The sequence below is a fragment of the Apium graveolens genome, chromosome 7, assembly GCF_009905375.1.
Source record: "Apium graveolens cultivar Ventura chromosome 7, ASM990537v1, whole genome shotgun sequence".
Lineage (NCBI taxonomy): Eukaryota > Viridiplantae > Streptophyta > Magnoliopsida > Apiales > Apiaceae > Apium > Apium graveolens.
In genome coordinates this window covers 93,838,494-93,853,965 of record NC_133653.1, presented here as the reverse complement: position 1 = coordinate 93,853,965, position 15,472 = coordinate 93,838,494, and the positions used below count along the sequence as shown (strand labels likewise).

At 37.1% G+C, this 15,472-nt stretch overlaps 1 non-coding gene across 1 annotated transcript; it reads left to right on the top strand.

Moving 5' to 3' along the window:
* Positions 1–1,855: 1,855 nt before the first annotated feature.
* On the top strand, positions 1,856–1,962 carry LOC141675485 (small nucleolar RNA R71). The gene has a single exon (XR_012556135.1). It is a non-coding gene; the product is annotated as a small nucleolar RNA R71 (small nucleolar RNA).
* The last annotated feature ends 13,510 nt before the right edge of the window (positions 1,963–15,472 follow it).

Below are 15,472 nucleotides of genomic sequence, written 5' to 3'. Positions count from 1 at the left end.
AGGTAATGGTTTGAGCTCCAAGGTAGGTGCTTCCTCTATTGATGGTTTGAGCTTCCCTTCAGCATTCTTAAGGTTAGAAGTACCAAGAGATTCAAATGGTATGTCGAGCTTTCGCTTCCATGAAGAAGCGTTCAGATATTGTAATTGCTCGTTGCTATCTTTATCATCGCTGTTAAAATCCCCCACTAAGGCCTTTTCCAATGCATCAGACATTAGCATGTGATCGAGTTCCGAAGTAACCGCAGAATCAATCACATCCACTTTTAAGCACTCCTCATTTTCTGTAGGGAATTTCATTGCCTTGAATACGTTGAAGGTCACATCCTGATCTTGGACCCGCATAGTAAGTTCCCCTTTTTGCACATCTATCAAGGTACGGCCAGTAGCCAAGAAAGGCCTCCCCAAGATTATGGGAATCTTCTTATCTTCCTCAAAATCCAGAATAACAAAATTAGCAGGAAAGAAGAGCTTATCCACCTTGACGAGCACATCCTCAACTATGCCCCTTGGGTAAGTAATGGAACGGTCCGCCAATTGTAGCGACATGTATGTGGGTTTTGGATCAGGCAGATCCAGCTTTTTAAAGATCGACAACGGCATCAGATTAATGCTTGCTCCCAAATCACAAAGGCACTTGTCAAAAGTTAGATTGCCAATGGTGCAAGGAATGGTGAAGCTTCCTGGATCTTTCAGTTTTGGTGGTAACTTTTGTTGCAGAACCGCACTGCATTCTTCCGTGAGAGCAACGGTTTCAAGGTCATCCAGTTTCACCTTCCTTGAAAGAATAGTCTTCATAAACTTCGCATAACTAGGCATTTGTTCCAGCGCCTCAGCGAAAGGTATATTGATGTGAAGTTTCTTGAACACCTCCAGAAACTTCCCGAACTGTCTATCCAGCTTTTGTTGCTGCAATCTCTTAGGAAAAGGTGGTGGAGGATAGAGCTGTTTCTCCCCTGTATTAGCCTCAGGCAGAGTGTGTTCAACAGTAGTCTTCCTTGGTTCCGCCGCTTTCTCCTTTTGCTTAGATTCTTCATCTCTAACTTCAGCTTCGACTTCTTTTGCCTTTTCAGCATCAGCTACTTTTCCAGACCTTAAGGTAATAGCCTTGACTTGCTCTTTAGCTTCCTTCCTGCCTGGTACTTCCGTGTCACTGGGAAGAGTGCCAGGTTGATGATTGAGCACTGCATTGGCTAATTGACCGATTTGATTTTCCAAGGTCTTGATAGAAACCGCCTGACTCTTGCACAACAGCTTAAGTTCCTCAAAATCAGCACTAGTAGGTGCAGCTGCACTTCCCTGTTGAGGATATGATTGCCTTGTAGCATACTGATGTGGTTGCTGGAATCCAGGTGGGTTAAACTGTTTACTTACTCCTTGCTGATATGTTGGCTGAATAGCATTCTGATTATTCCCCCAGCTGAAATTTGGATGATTTCTGTTGTTAGGATGATAGGTCGCTGGCACAGGCTGCTGTTGTCGCTGATAATTATTCACATACTGAACAGATTCATTGACAAGAGAACACTGATCCGTAGCATGAGAACCTGCACAAAGCTCACAAACCATAGCTATTTGATTAACTCCATACGTAGCCAGAGAATCAACCTTCATTGATAGCACTTGGAGCTGGGCTGCAATAGCGGTGGCTGCATCAACTTCCATAATACCTGCGACCTTGCCTGACGTCATCCTCTGAGTTGGGTTTTGATGCTCATTTGCAGCCATTGTCTCTATAAGATTATACGCCTCAGTATAGCTTTTAGCCCATAAGGCGCCTCCAGCTGCTGCATCGAGCATGGGCCGAGATTGGGCCTCCAAACCATTATAAAAACCAGTGATTACCATCCAATCCGGCATTCCATGATGTGGACATTTTCTCGACATTTCCTTGTAGCGTTCCCAAGCCTCGCACATAGATTCTGTAGGTTGCTGCACAAACTGAGTAAGAGCACTCCTCATAGCAGCAGTCTTTGCCATTGGATAAAACTTCACCTGAAACTTTTGCGCAAGATCTTGCCACGTAGTGATGGACCCAGCTGGTTCAGAATGTAACCAGTCTTTAGCCTTATCCCTCAGTGAGAATGGGAAAAGCCTCAACTTGATAGCCTCATCAGTCACGCCATTATACTTAAAAGTGCTGTAGATCTCGACAAAATTCCTTATGTGCATGTTGGGGTCTTCAGTTGCCGCTCCTCCAAAAGAAACAGAATTCTGCACCATCTGAATAGTGCCCAGCTTGATTTCAAAGGTGTTAGCTTGAATAGCCGGATGAAGGATGCTTGACTGAATGTCATCAATTTTAGGCCGAGAAAAATCCATAAGAGCTGGATCAGCTTGAACAATACGATCTCCCATGTTTACTGGTTCTTTCTGCTCAGTTCCTGAATCCGAATCCTCAAAATCTAACTTCTCCGGAGTATCAAGAACTTCGTCTTTCTCCTCAGCTGTATCTAAGGTCCTCTTGCGAGCACGAGAACGAGTTTGCATAAACTCTTGCTAAAGTACCTGAAACACAACCGAAAAGAGTAATTAACTACTACGTCCTAATCACTGAGTCCTAATGACCAATGATGGTAAGTACATAAACTAAACAAATACGCCGAGTCCCCGGCAGCGGCGCCAAAAACTTGTTAGGGCGAAAACATGCACTAATATTCACGCAAGTATACGCGTTCGCAAGTAATATAGAATACTTTCTAGTTCGTTCCCTCAGAGACTCAGACTAAGTTATTGTCTAATTAAACTCACTCACCAATGTATGATTACTTCTCAATGTTAAGGTAACACTTAAAATTGTTGATTAAATATTAACTATAATTAACTACTTAATTAACCACTTAACTAACACTTCAATTTATCAATAATAAAACACTCATGAGATCACAACTTCATTATTACTTCCTTCTATAACCATTGTTATTACCTTTAGCATGTGACAGTGATGATATTAATCGAATAACACGGAACTGATAAAAGCCAACTTTCATTGTACTAATACCATTCTACCAAACACCCACAATTAAGATAGAAGTTGAATAGTCATCAATCATGTTGAGTTCCTATATGTCTACAGAAATTGACAACACAACGATTTAAGCACAAGTTATTCCTTTTGATTACATAGGGCAAATAAAACTGTTAGAATTACCCACTAATCATGCACAACGTACATGAACCTATGCTAGCATGGCAAGTTCTAAATCTCAAGATCACACACTAAAGTATTAAACAATTAACTAAAGAATTCCATAATAAATCCGTTGCAACCCCATGATCACGATTAGCCCATAATAGAACTTATCGCCATCATAGGTTCATATGAAATCATGATAAACAACACAAGAAAATAATAACTAAACTAATTATATTAAAACAGAGTACGTCACAAGAGTAAATAAGTCAAAGCAAGAAAACTAGCATCCAACGTTACAACGAAACAAGAATCACAAGAAAATATGCTTCCTCTTCGCTGCAGTGTGCTAAATCGGTCTTCTTCCTTATCTCCTTCGCTTCTTGCGCAAAACACAATCTAAAACATAATCTCCTTCTTATTCTCTATGAAAACGTCTCAAATCTACTTATATAATAGTCCCATAAAACTCAGATTACATAGAAGTTGGAAGCCAAACAGAAGTAGAAGTCTAAAATAATTCAGCTTTTTCCCCGACCCTGCGCGGCCGCTCAGCATTTCTGCGCGGGCGCGCAAGGCTGCTGCGCGGCCGCTCAGCATTGCTGCGCGGGCGCGCATGACCCTACTGGAAAAATTCCAGGTTTGCTCCGTTTCTTCGCCGTAATCTGCCCGTTCTTTTCCTCTCTCAATGGTGAACACATGCCAAGGCTTATTCTTGATGATTCCTCCTCCGAAATGCAACTAATACCCTGAAATGCATAAACACTAGAAAAACGCATCAAATACACAAAATACTTGATTTCAAGACACCAATTTAAGCCATTTTAAGACGTTCTAAGTGGTATAAAATGCCACTTATCAGATATGGCTTGATTTCAAAAGACTATGTCATCATTGAGGAGGTTGCCCTAATGGATGGTCTCAAGCATAATTTGTTGAGTATCAGCCAGCTTTGTGATAAGGGCAATTTAGTAACCTTCAACTCAGAAGCCTGTGTTGTGATAAACAAAAGAAGCAACAAAGTGGTTCTCACTGGAGTGAGAAGAGAAAATGTGCATCTAGCTGACTTCAACTCATCAAATGCAGAATCTGTTACCTGTCTTCTCAGTAAAGCAAGTCAAGATGAAAGTTGGCTATGGCACAAGAAGCTGTCCCATCTAAACTTCAAGACCATGAATGAGCTTGTTAAGAAAGAACTAGTTAAAGGTATTCCTCAAGTGGAGTTTTCTAAGGATGGACTGTGTGATGCCTGTCAAAAGGGAAAGCAGATTAAAGCATCATTTTAAAATAAGCTTGATTCAACAATTGAAGAACCTTTACAATTGCTTCACATGGATTTGTTTGGACCAGTCAATGTGTTGTCCATCTCAAGGAAAAGATTTTTCCTAGTAATTGTAGATGATTTCTCAAAGTTCTCTTGGACATATTTCCTAAAGTCTAAAGATGAGGCTAGTGAAATCATCATCAATCACATAAGGCAAGTCAACAATCATCCTGATTTTAAAGTAAGAAGAATCAGGAGTGATAATGGAACTGAGTTCAAGAATTCTGTGATAGATCATTTTGTGAAGAGAATGGAATAATGCATGAGTTTTCTGCAGAAAGAACCCCACAACAAAATGGAGTGGTAGAAAGGAAAAACAGATCTCTTATTGAAGCTGCAAGGACAATGCTTGAAGAATCAAAGTTACCAACATATATCTGGGCTGAAGCTGTGAACACTGCCTGCTACACTCATAATATTTCTTTGGTGAATCAAGCAAAGTGCATGACACTATATCAATTTTTCAAGAATAAGAAGCCAACTCTAAATTTTCTTCATGTCTTTGGCTGCAAATGTTATATCTTGAGAAATTAAACTGATCAACATGGGAAGTTTGATGCTAAAGCAGATGAAGGAATTTTTGTTTGATATGTTGTGGGAAAAGCATATAGAGTCTACAATCTGAGAGCCAACATTGTTATGGAATCAATATATGTTGTGTTTGATGATAAAAAGATTGAAGGACTACAAGATGAAGATTCTCATGAAAGCCTCAAGTTTGATAATATGGAGATGGTTAGTGATGACAGTGATGATGAAAGTAATCAAGAAATAGTGAATAAGGATAATGCAAAAAAATCCACAACTAATGAAGCACATAATTCAATATCTGTCAAGTTGCAAAATGCTTCATCCATCGGGAGACAATCTGCCTTATCCGTCGGGAGACAATCAGCCTCATCTGTCGGAACACAAAGTGCACCATCCTTCGGGTCATCAAAAGAAGCTGAAAGTCATAATAGATCACTTACAGAAAATTCTCATTTCTCAAATCAAAGATTCACAAACTCAGGGGGAGTTTCTAATAAATAAAACTCAGTCACACATCAAGACAACAATGAGGCCTCTTCATCTAGAACCAATCTACCTCAACAAAGAAAATGGACAAAAGATCACCCCTTTGAGCTCATTATTGGTGATGTGTCTACTAGAGTTCAAACAAGGAGAGCAACTCAAGAAGAATGTCTATATAGCAGCTTTCTATCTAAGAAAGAACTAAAGAAGATAGAAGAATCTTTGTTGGATCCTGATTGGATTTTAGCTATGCAGGAGGAGCTAAACCAATTTGAAAGGAATAAAGTATGGAAGCTGGTACCCAAGCCTAAAGAAAAGAATCCAATTGACATCAAATGGGTATTCAGAAACAAGATGGATGAAAATGGCATAGTAGTAAGCAACAAAGCTAGATTGGTTGCTAAGGGCTATTGTCAACAAGAAGGAATAGATTTTGATGAAACTTTTGCTCCTGTTGCAAGACTTGAAGCCATCAGAATTTTCTTAGCCTATGCAACTCATGCCAATTTCAAGGTCTATCAAATGGATGTCAAAAGTGCATTTCTAAATGGAGATTTGGAGGAGGAAGTCTATGTTAGTCAGCCTTCTGGTTTTAAAATCCAAATTTCCCAAATCATGTCTACTATCTTTTGAAAGCACTTTATGGACTGAAGCAAGCACCTAGAGCCTGGTATGACACTTTATCAAAGTTTCTTTTGGAAAATCACTTCACAAGAGGTACTGTTGATAAAACTTTATTCTTTAGAAATGTTAATGGCTCTAGTATACTTGTTCAAATTTATGTAGATGATATTATATTTGGCTCTACAGATGAAAAACTTTGCAAAAAGTTTGCCAAATTGATGCAAGTATGAAATGAGCATAATGGGAGAACTAACTTACTTTCTTGGTTTACAAGTTAAGCAAGTTAGTGATGGAATATTCATTAGTCAAACTAAATACATTCATGATCTTTTAAAGAAGTTTGAACTAATGGATTGCACATCTGCAAAAACTCCCATGGCCACTGCAACTAAGCTTGAATTAAACACTACTGAAAAGTCTGTGGATATTTCAAGCTATAGGGGCATGGTTGGCTCACTTCTGTACTTAACAACTAGTAGGCCAGATATAATGTTTGCTACTTGTCTTTGTGCTAGATTTCAGGCTAATCCTAGAGAATCTCATTTAGTAGATATTAAGAGAATTTTCAGATATCTCAAGGGAACACCAAAACTTGGCATTTGATATCCTAGAGATTCTGGTTTTGATCTAACTGGTTATTCAAATACAGATTATGCAGGTTGTAAAATAGACAGAAAAAGTACAATAGGAACCTGTCAATTTCTAGGGAACAAGCTTGTGTCCTGGTTCAGTAAAAAGAAAAATTCAGTTTCTACTTTTACAGTTGAAGCTGAATATATTGCTGCTGGTAGTTGTTGTGCACATATTTTGTGGATGAAAAAACCAATTGTTGGACTATGGTCTACAAGTGGATAGGATTCCTATTTTCTGTGATAACACAAGTGCAATTGCCATCACTGAAAATCCAGTACAACATTCAAGAACAAAGCATATAGACATCAAGTATCACTTCATAAGGGAACATGTGATGAATGGTACTGTGGAACTGCATTTTGTTCCAAGTGAAGAGCAGCTTGCAGATATATTTACCAAGCCACTTGATGAATCCACCTTTTCAAGGTTGGTAAGTGAGTTAGGTATGCTTAATTTTTCTTGAATCATTTCAGATATTTTTGTAAGTTGCAATGTAGCCAGAAATTTAATTGATTTTTCTGTTTTGGATGAAATTTTGGCCAAGTCAAAATTTACATCCCGGCGGATGATCATTATCCATCGAGTTTGATCATCCGTCGGAATATAATTTGTCAATAAAAATCAATTATTTTTTTGGAATATTTTATAACTCGACGGATAACTGTTTTATCTTCATCCTTCGAAATGTCTCAATCTTAGCCGTTAAAATTCTGAACATTATCTATCGAGTATACTTACAGTTTGTAAGCATGACACGATGAATAAGTGACAGAATTTTTACAGTTTATTTATTTTAATTAATGGCTATTTTGGACAATTTTTATTGGTCACTTTATTTTTCTTTATTATTTTTGTCAGTTTAATTCTGAGATTGTATAAAAGCTAAATTTATTTTCAATCTTTTCTTTTATCATTCTCAAGATTCAATTGCTCTAACTTCTTTCTTCTCAAAAGCAAATTCTCTCTCTGCAAACTTTCAAATCTTTAGCAATGGCACCTGTAGTGAAAATCATGTCTCAAACCGGTTACATCTATGAGAAAAACAACTTCTCAGCTTTAGTAAACAAGGAGATTCAACAGTCTGGTGACTATCACAAAATGATGGATTTTGTGAAGAACTGCCAACTCTACTATGCCATGCTGGAATCACCCACTATTTAATGTGAGGTTGCAGAGGAGATATGGACAACTGCAGTGTACAACTCAACAGACAAGACCATCACTTTCACTCTAAAAGGTAATCAATTTTGCATAAACAGTGATATTGTCAAAGCATGCTTTAAAATCTCTGATAACAATATTACTACTTCACACACAGACACTGACATTGTTAACATGCTTAATTCCATGGGCTATGCACTATCTACTTCTAAGTTAAGAGAAATTAGAAGGTTGAGTCTTAGGAAAGAATGGAGTTATCTGTGTGATGTGGTAACTAAAGTGTTTTCTGATAAGGTTAGCAATCTCTATTAATATATCCATGTTTAACATGCTTTACATGCTAGTTACTGGTAAGTATTTTAATTTCAGTAACTTGGTTTTGTTTGAGTTAGGCTTTGAGTTAGGAGAACTTAATAAGAGAGGTAAAAGTGTCTATTATGCTAGATTCTTTATGATGCTTGCTAACCATCTTATTGAGAATATTGTGATTGAGAACCCAACCAACAAGCTAAATTGTTGGGTTCAAGAAAAAAGGATTATTGTAGATTTAAATAGATCAAATCATCACAAGGAGGTACCCTTATACTACTTTCCAGCACTACTAGAAAAAGTAGAATAGAAATCGCCTCTTAGACATCGGTTGCTCCTGGAGCCGATGTAAAAGGTTTTTTAGTCATCATTTTTAATCAACCGATGTCTTTTGTTAATATAGACATCAACTTTTTAGCCCAACCGATGTTGTAAGTCTGTTTTAAAAAATGATTTAGCGCGCCTCTTCTATTTCCCCCCTTAGCCAAATATTTCATTCCCTCTTAAAAATTCCCCCAATTTTTACTTCAAATTTTGTAAGTATCCAAATCTCCCCACCCTTATCTAAAAACATAAAACAAAAATAAAAAACATTCATCATCCTCTCTCTCTCTCTCTCTCTCTCTCTCTCTCTCTCTCTCTCTCTCTCTCTCTCTCTCTCTCTCTCTCTCTCTCTCTCTCTCTTCTCTCTCTACTCTCTTGACCGATGAACTCAGCTCTCTTCACTCAATTCTATCGACCAGAGAACTCGACTCTCTCCTTTCTCTCTTGATCTAATACCTCCCTCCCAAAACCAATTCTCCCCAACACTGCTCTCTTTTCTTCGGAGGTTGAAAAAGTCAAAAATAAGTTTAAAAGACAGAGGTTTAAAAGTTCAGAAGAAGAGGCTTAAAGAAGTCAGAACTATAAGTACAAGTTGAAAGTGGCCAGAGCTTGAATTGGTAAGTTTTAAACACCAAGTTTCAAATTGGGAGTTTTATTTAGAAACCCGAATTTTTTAATTAGTCAATGATTTGATTTTAATTAGTTATAAATAGTTAATGAAGTTGATTAATTATTCAAATGGAGCTTGTTAATTAGTTGAGACTTTGTTTATGTGTAATTATATATATTTCGAGTATACGAGGCTTTGTTGAGGCTTTATTTATGCCTGTGTTGATCTTAATTTTTTTGCTTTGTTTAAGTTAAAATGTATGTTAAATATTTGTGTTGCTTTATTTGATTAAGATATGTCAGAGTCTACAATTTTATATAATAATGACCTCATTATCATGAACTTTGTTGTCGCAGGATCATGGAATGGTGATATCAAGCCCGTGGATTGGTTTACCAATGATTCCAAGGATAAGAGTGACAAGTCGTCTCTTTGCTCTGATAAAGGCACTCCCACAGAAACCATCATTGATGCTAAGACTAATAGTAAAACATCCAGGCTTCGTAGTTATTCAGTTTCAAAGCTAGTCGGGAAAAGGCAAAGGTAAGCTGGTGAGTAATGTAAGATTCAGGTCATCTTTTACTAATATTTATTGAGTAGAAGCTGGGTAAAGTAATTTAAGCATATTGTAATTCTTGTCACCTTGAAGTGTTTATATGTCTTAATTTTTTACAAGAGGCATCATTAGTTCAAGAGAGGCTACAAGAATGTCATTGACGAAGAAGTTGAGAGGGCTGTAGATTTCTCTAGGAGATGCAGTGAGGCTTTTTATTGAGCTAATTTAATGTGTAATGGTTACTGAATATAATTGATGGCGAAAAGTTAGTATAAAATTCTCATTGATGAAGTCTCTAGGCATCTTAGGAACTTACAATTGTTGTGTTACCATCTGAAAATAAACGTAGTACCAGTAGTATCCAACAAACTTTTATGGTAAATAACAATTGGTTGTGTATGTTTTTGTGTTACATTTCTGCAATAGGCTTATTATCAGTCTGTTTAATTACTTTGTTTGGGTGGTGAAGAAATAATATAACAAGCCTTAATTTCAGAAATATGCTCCTCATGTTTAGCAATCATTTTGTTGGCTTTCAATCATATAATTATCTTTGTTCTGTTTCCTCAGGGATAAGTAAAGCAAAAAATATCGTCAGGGGGAAAATATATCTTTGTTAATATTGGACCGGTTCAAGTTTTTTGTTAATAATTTACTGATGAGTCTCGTGTAATTATTTTGGACCCTATGCTAGCAACAAACGTTATATAAAACAGCTTCTCCTTGGTAAAGCCAAGTAGTCAATAATTTTTTTGTTGGGGGCACTTGCAGCCTAGTGCATGTTTATAAAAGAATTGGTAAATGTCCAGATTTAGTTGATTTTCTCACATCAGCACTCAACAAAGTATTCAGTATTCATGCCTTTGAAATAGTATATTATATGTGAATAAGCTGTCTGTCTGGGTTTCCTCAGTGTTGACAAATTGAGTTGAAATAATATATTATTTGGTGCGTGTTGTGTTGCCATTGCTATTGTATTGATTGGTTTTGCAGCCGATATTGGATATGCAGCTGGTAATGATCTGACAAGTAAGTTGAAGCCACGTGCCATTGCAGTGTTTGTCGTCAGGTTTTGGGTACTGGATGTTGCTGACAACATGTTGCAGGGTCCATGGCCGGCCTTTCTTGCAGACTTATGTGCCAGAGATACAAATCTCATGAGTAGGTCCAACACATTCTTTTCATTTTTTATGGCTTTTGGTAATATCCTCGGGTATGCTGCTGGTTCCTATCAGAAGCTATACAAGATTCTATTGTAATTTACTTTCGTTTTGCATCAGTGTTTTAAACTATATTGCTATTCTATTTGATTTTCTCTTCATCAAGAAAATCATTGTCATTTTTGAGTTCCATCATATCTCAAACTTATCTTATGTTACTAAGATGATGGAATTTTGCAGGAAAATCTATTCTGTCTTGGTTGGCAGGACAGTGGTATGGGGACCAGTGATAAGAAGAACCTTACTATTTTAGGAGGTATAACATATTAATCTTACATTTGGATACTTGATCACGATTATTACGAGAATAAATTTGTATTTGTGATGGTTTGAGTAATCTAAAATACCTAGTCACTATTCTGTTTGTTTTATGTTCGATTATATGTTTTAATCTCGGAAACAATGTTCTGGATAACGTGGAGCTTGGGTAGTTCTTTATGATCTTGAAAACCAGGCCATTGGATGGACAAAGTATAACTGTTAGTAACTTTTTTCCGTCCACTTAATTATTCTTTTAAAATATCCCCAGAGTAGTTCCTTGTGATTGTATTTCTACCTTTTAATTGATTATTATGTTCTATGTATCACTGAATGTTTTGTTTCCTTATATTACAATAAGACAAGCTCCATAGATATGGACGGTTATATTGGTTGTGACTGGATAAATATATCATTACTTGCAACTTGGAAAGATTATTATATTAATCATAAAATGGTGCAACCATCTTCTCTTAATCATTACTTGTAATTGTCTTTCGGCTCTTATTAATGCATCATTTGATCTAAACTTGTTGAACATTCACTTACAGATGCTAAAACCTTGTACCTTTCATTCTTTACAATTGCATGATACTAAATCTCGACCCGTATCCTATCTGATTCAGGAGATCCTATAAATTTATGCCGATGCAGGAGACCCTGTATCTTATAGTGAATCTGATTGACAGGTTTTTGGCCATTCAACCTGGTTCGGAAAAAGCTCCAACTGGTTGGGATTACAGCTCTTCTTCTCGCCTGCAAGTATGAAGAAGTGGTAGTCCCGGTTGTTGAAGATCTTATTGTGATCTCTGACAGGGCATACAATATAATAGAAGTCCTTGAAATGGTAATTTTAAAACTTGTTTTTGATTTATTTGCTCTGTATATTGAGTATGAGTGTTATCTTATACATTATAAGAGAAGATGTTTAAGTTGTTGCTTATGTTATGACTTAAAGTGGTTGATTTTTGTTATAGGATGGAATCAGTGTTTTGAGTTTTATTGCTCGAGCAAAGTCGTGCTCAAGAAACCCGTAATCCTGCCCATAGGCTACTTGTGTCGGTAAACAATCATAGGCGTCAACTAGCAACTAGTCTTGAGAGAGTAAAGTGGCAGGTGAATGTCATGCTTTTTTGGTATTTTTCTTTGTTTATGTTGTTTTAGGATAGTTATTTGTTACAGCTGTTTTAATAGCTTGAAGTATTCTACAACAAAATTAATCCTCTCAGGTCTATCAAAAACTTATTATCATCGTACGGGACCAGAAGCTACAGGAGCTTTACTAAGGAGTGGGAAGATGCAGAAGAATAATGGCGTTCCTCAAATGATATTTTACATGCTATTGTCGGTACCAAGTCAAATTATTTGTATAGACAATAGTAGAATATATGGAGGGATATGTGTAGTACTTGATATTTGGATTAGATGAATCTGTTGTACCAGATGTTTGAATATTGGTTGTTAGATTTATAGATAACTGATATTATGCAGCAATTGGTTTTGGTAGTTCATTGGTTTTTGGAATCTATATTTTTAAAATCTGTATTAATAAAACAGGTACAAACATCATTACAATGGGAAATGATGTTTGTCAAAACTTAATATATCAGTTCTAGTGGACCACTGGCATCAGTAAAAACCGATGTTAAATACTACAATAAAAAAATTCTTAAAACAAAAAACTGATGCTATTAAGTATTATAGACATCAGTTTGTTACAAATAGACATCGGTTACCAATTAAGAACCGATGTCAAAGGTATTGTTAACATCGGTTTTTGATGAAAACTGTTGTTACTGGTACTAGTAACATCAGTTTATTGGTTAAATTGAAAGATTTTGCTTAGCTCACATATATTTAAATTGATAAAAATAAAATATTATGATGATATATGAAGATTAGATATGCATGAGAAATTTAATATCAAGATATAGAAATCGGTTTTAAATAAAGAACTGATGTTATAGGCTGTATTTAACATCAGTTTAAAACCGATGTTAAATGGGGGGTCTTTAACATCACCCACGAAGACATCGGATTTTTGCATTCATAGACATCGGTTTTTAGCCGATGTCTATTGACGTTTTTCTAGTAGTGCAGTAATGGATGACCTCAGGTAAGTGAGGTAATTTCTACTGTCTCTACTCTTCCAACCTCACATATTTCTTTGCCTTCTAGTGTAGCTATGGCATCTGTGCCAATGACCAAACAGATGCCTACCTAAGCTTCCAAAACTAAAATTCTAAAATCCAAAGCTAAGAAAGCCCCCTCTGATTTCTTTCAAAAGAAATCAGTTGTAAAATCTACTAAACCTAAAGAGGGGAGTATGAAGGAGGGTAAGAAAGGTGAGAGACAGGGTGAAAATCAAAGAAGCCCTAAGAATAAGGTTGGAGAGGTGAGTGTTTCCCAGCCTAGCCACACTGCAGTTTCTCAACAAATTGCAGTGCTTAAAAAGGATGTAAGCTCAATGCTAGTTACATCCTCCCAAAAGAATGTGACAATTGAACAAAGCTCTCAGCCAAGAGCACAGGCCAAGAGGGTAAGGGACACTAGCTCACCCCAAACTTATGCCAGAAAGAAGAAATCTAAACCAACTAGGGATGCACAGGGCACACACTTAGTGCAAACTGGTGCTAAAGACCTTGTCACTGCACCTTCTCAAAGTCAGGTTAATGTGGCTCCAATAAATATGGAGTCACAGCCAAAATCTCTCATAATTGAATCACCTGATACACCAAATTCTCCCACACACTCACTGGATATTGCTTTAACTCTCTTGGAGAAGCTAAAAATCCAAGTAAGTGAGCATCATCTTTTAGTTGATTTGTTGGCTCATTTACCATTCCTTTCTGAGACTATTGAGACATCTGTGCCAAAATTTCCATCAATCTGCACAGAGTCTACAATAGTATCCACTCCAAACTCTTTTATTTCTACTATCCCGATGGATATTCATCATCCGTCGAGTAGTGATTGTATCCCGACGGATAAGCCTAACAGCAGTCATCCATCCATACTACTAACCCGATGGATATTCATCATCCGTCAGGTGTCTCTGCATACTTCAAATTTCTTCAATTCTTACAAGTGCAGAAGACTTAGTAGTAGTGCAATCACTCTTAGGACTGAGGGAAGGGAGTGATTTGAGTGAGAGTCTGGGTTGCTACCAGGAAAAAAGAGAGAAAAAGAGTGAACAAATGCAGTCCATTTCTTCAGGACTGGCAAAAGTGAGTGAGAGGAGTCTCACCTTAGATGGTGAAGGTGAGGGTGTGAGGGTGGGGAGCCAAGGGGAGCCCTTGATGTAAAAAGAGAGAGAAATTGAGAGAAATGCAGGTACAGGGGGAATAAGGGTGGATATCATTGTTAGTGAGTCAATGAATGCCAATGATGCAGACATTGAGAGACTATCTCAGCATAATCAAGCTGTTATAAGTTCCATCTCTTTGGATGTTGAGGCATTTACTCATCTTGTTCCAGCATATCAAATTTTGGCTGGACAGGGCAATGAACATACAGAAAGAATACTGAACTTGGTGCACACCACCCAGTCAATGTAAAGAGCTAAGGATTCCATCACAGCTATGCCACCTAGAGCTGATGATGATGTTGACTATGGGACTGGGGAATCTGCTGATTTCTTTGGTGATGCAAGTGAAGAGGGGTCACTGGACATATGGGAGAAGAAGGCCCTAGTTCCATATCTGGTATGCCATCTTTGGAATTTTTAAAGCAATGTGATGAACACTATTTCAAGACCACCCTCATTCAACTTATAATTCAGACATATTCTACTCTTCAATCCACAACAAATGCTAGCACCAAGAAGCTCCTATAAGAACACCTTACTTCTCTTCAATTACAACAAATCCAAGGTTTTCAACACACTCAGGATGTCACTAATATCAAAGGTGAAATTGATCAAATGAAAAAGGACATTTCTGAAAGGTTGGATTCTAAACTTCTAGAAGCTACAATGCTTGATATTAAGAGACAACTCAGGAAGAATTCTGATCTTGCCACAAAAATAGATTTCTTGGATACCAGAATGACTGCAATAAAAGCTTCTTTAACAACTATACATCTACATCAAGCTCAGCAAACTTAACTGTTACAACAACTGGTGGCTGCACAATCTTCATCCTTCACTCTACTTGATGTTAACAAAAAGGGGGAGAAAAGCTCAAGTAAGGGGAGGGGGAGAAAGGCTCAAGTGAGGGGGAGCTACAGCTAAATATACAAGTCAGCAAAGTGATTGTGCCAATAATTTCTTTCCCAAAGCCACCAGTATTGGATAGCATTGATCTAATCC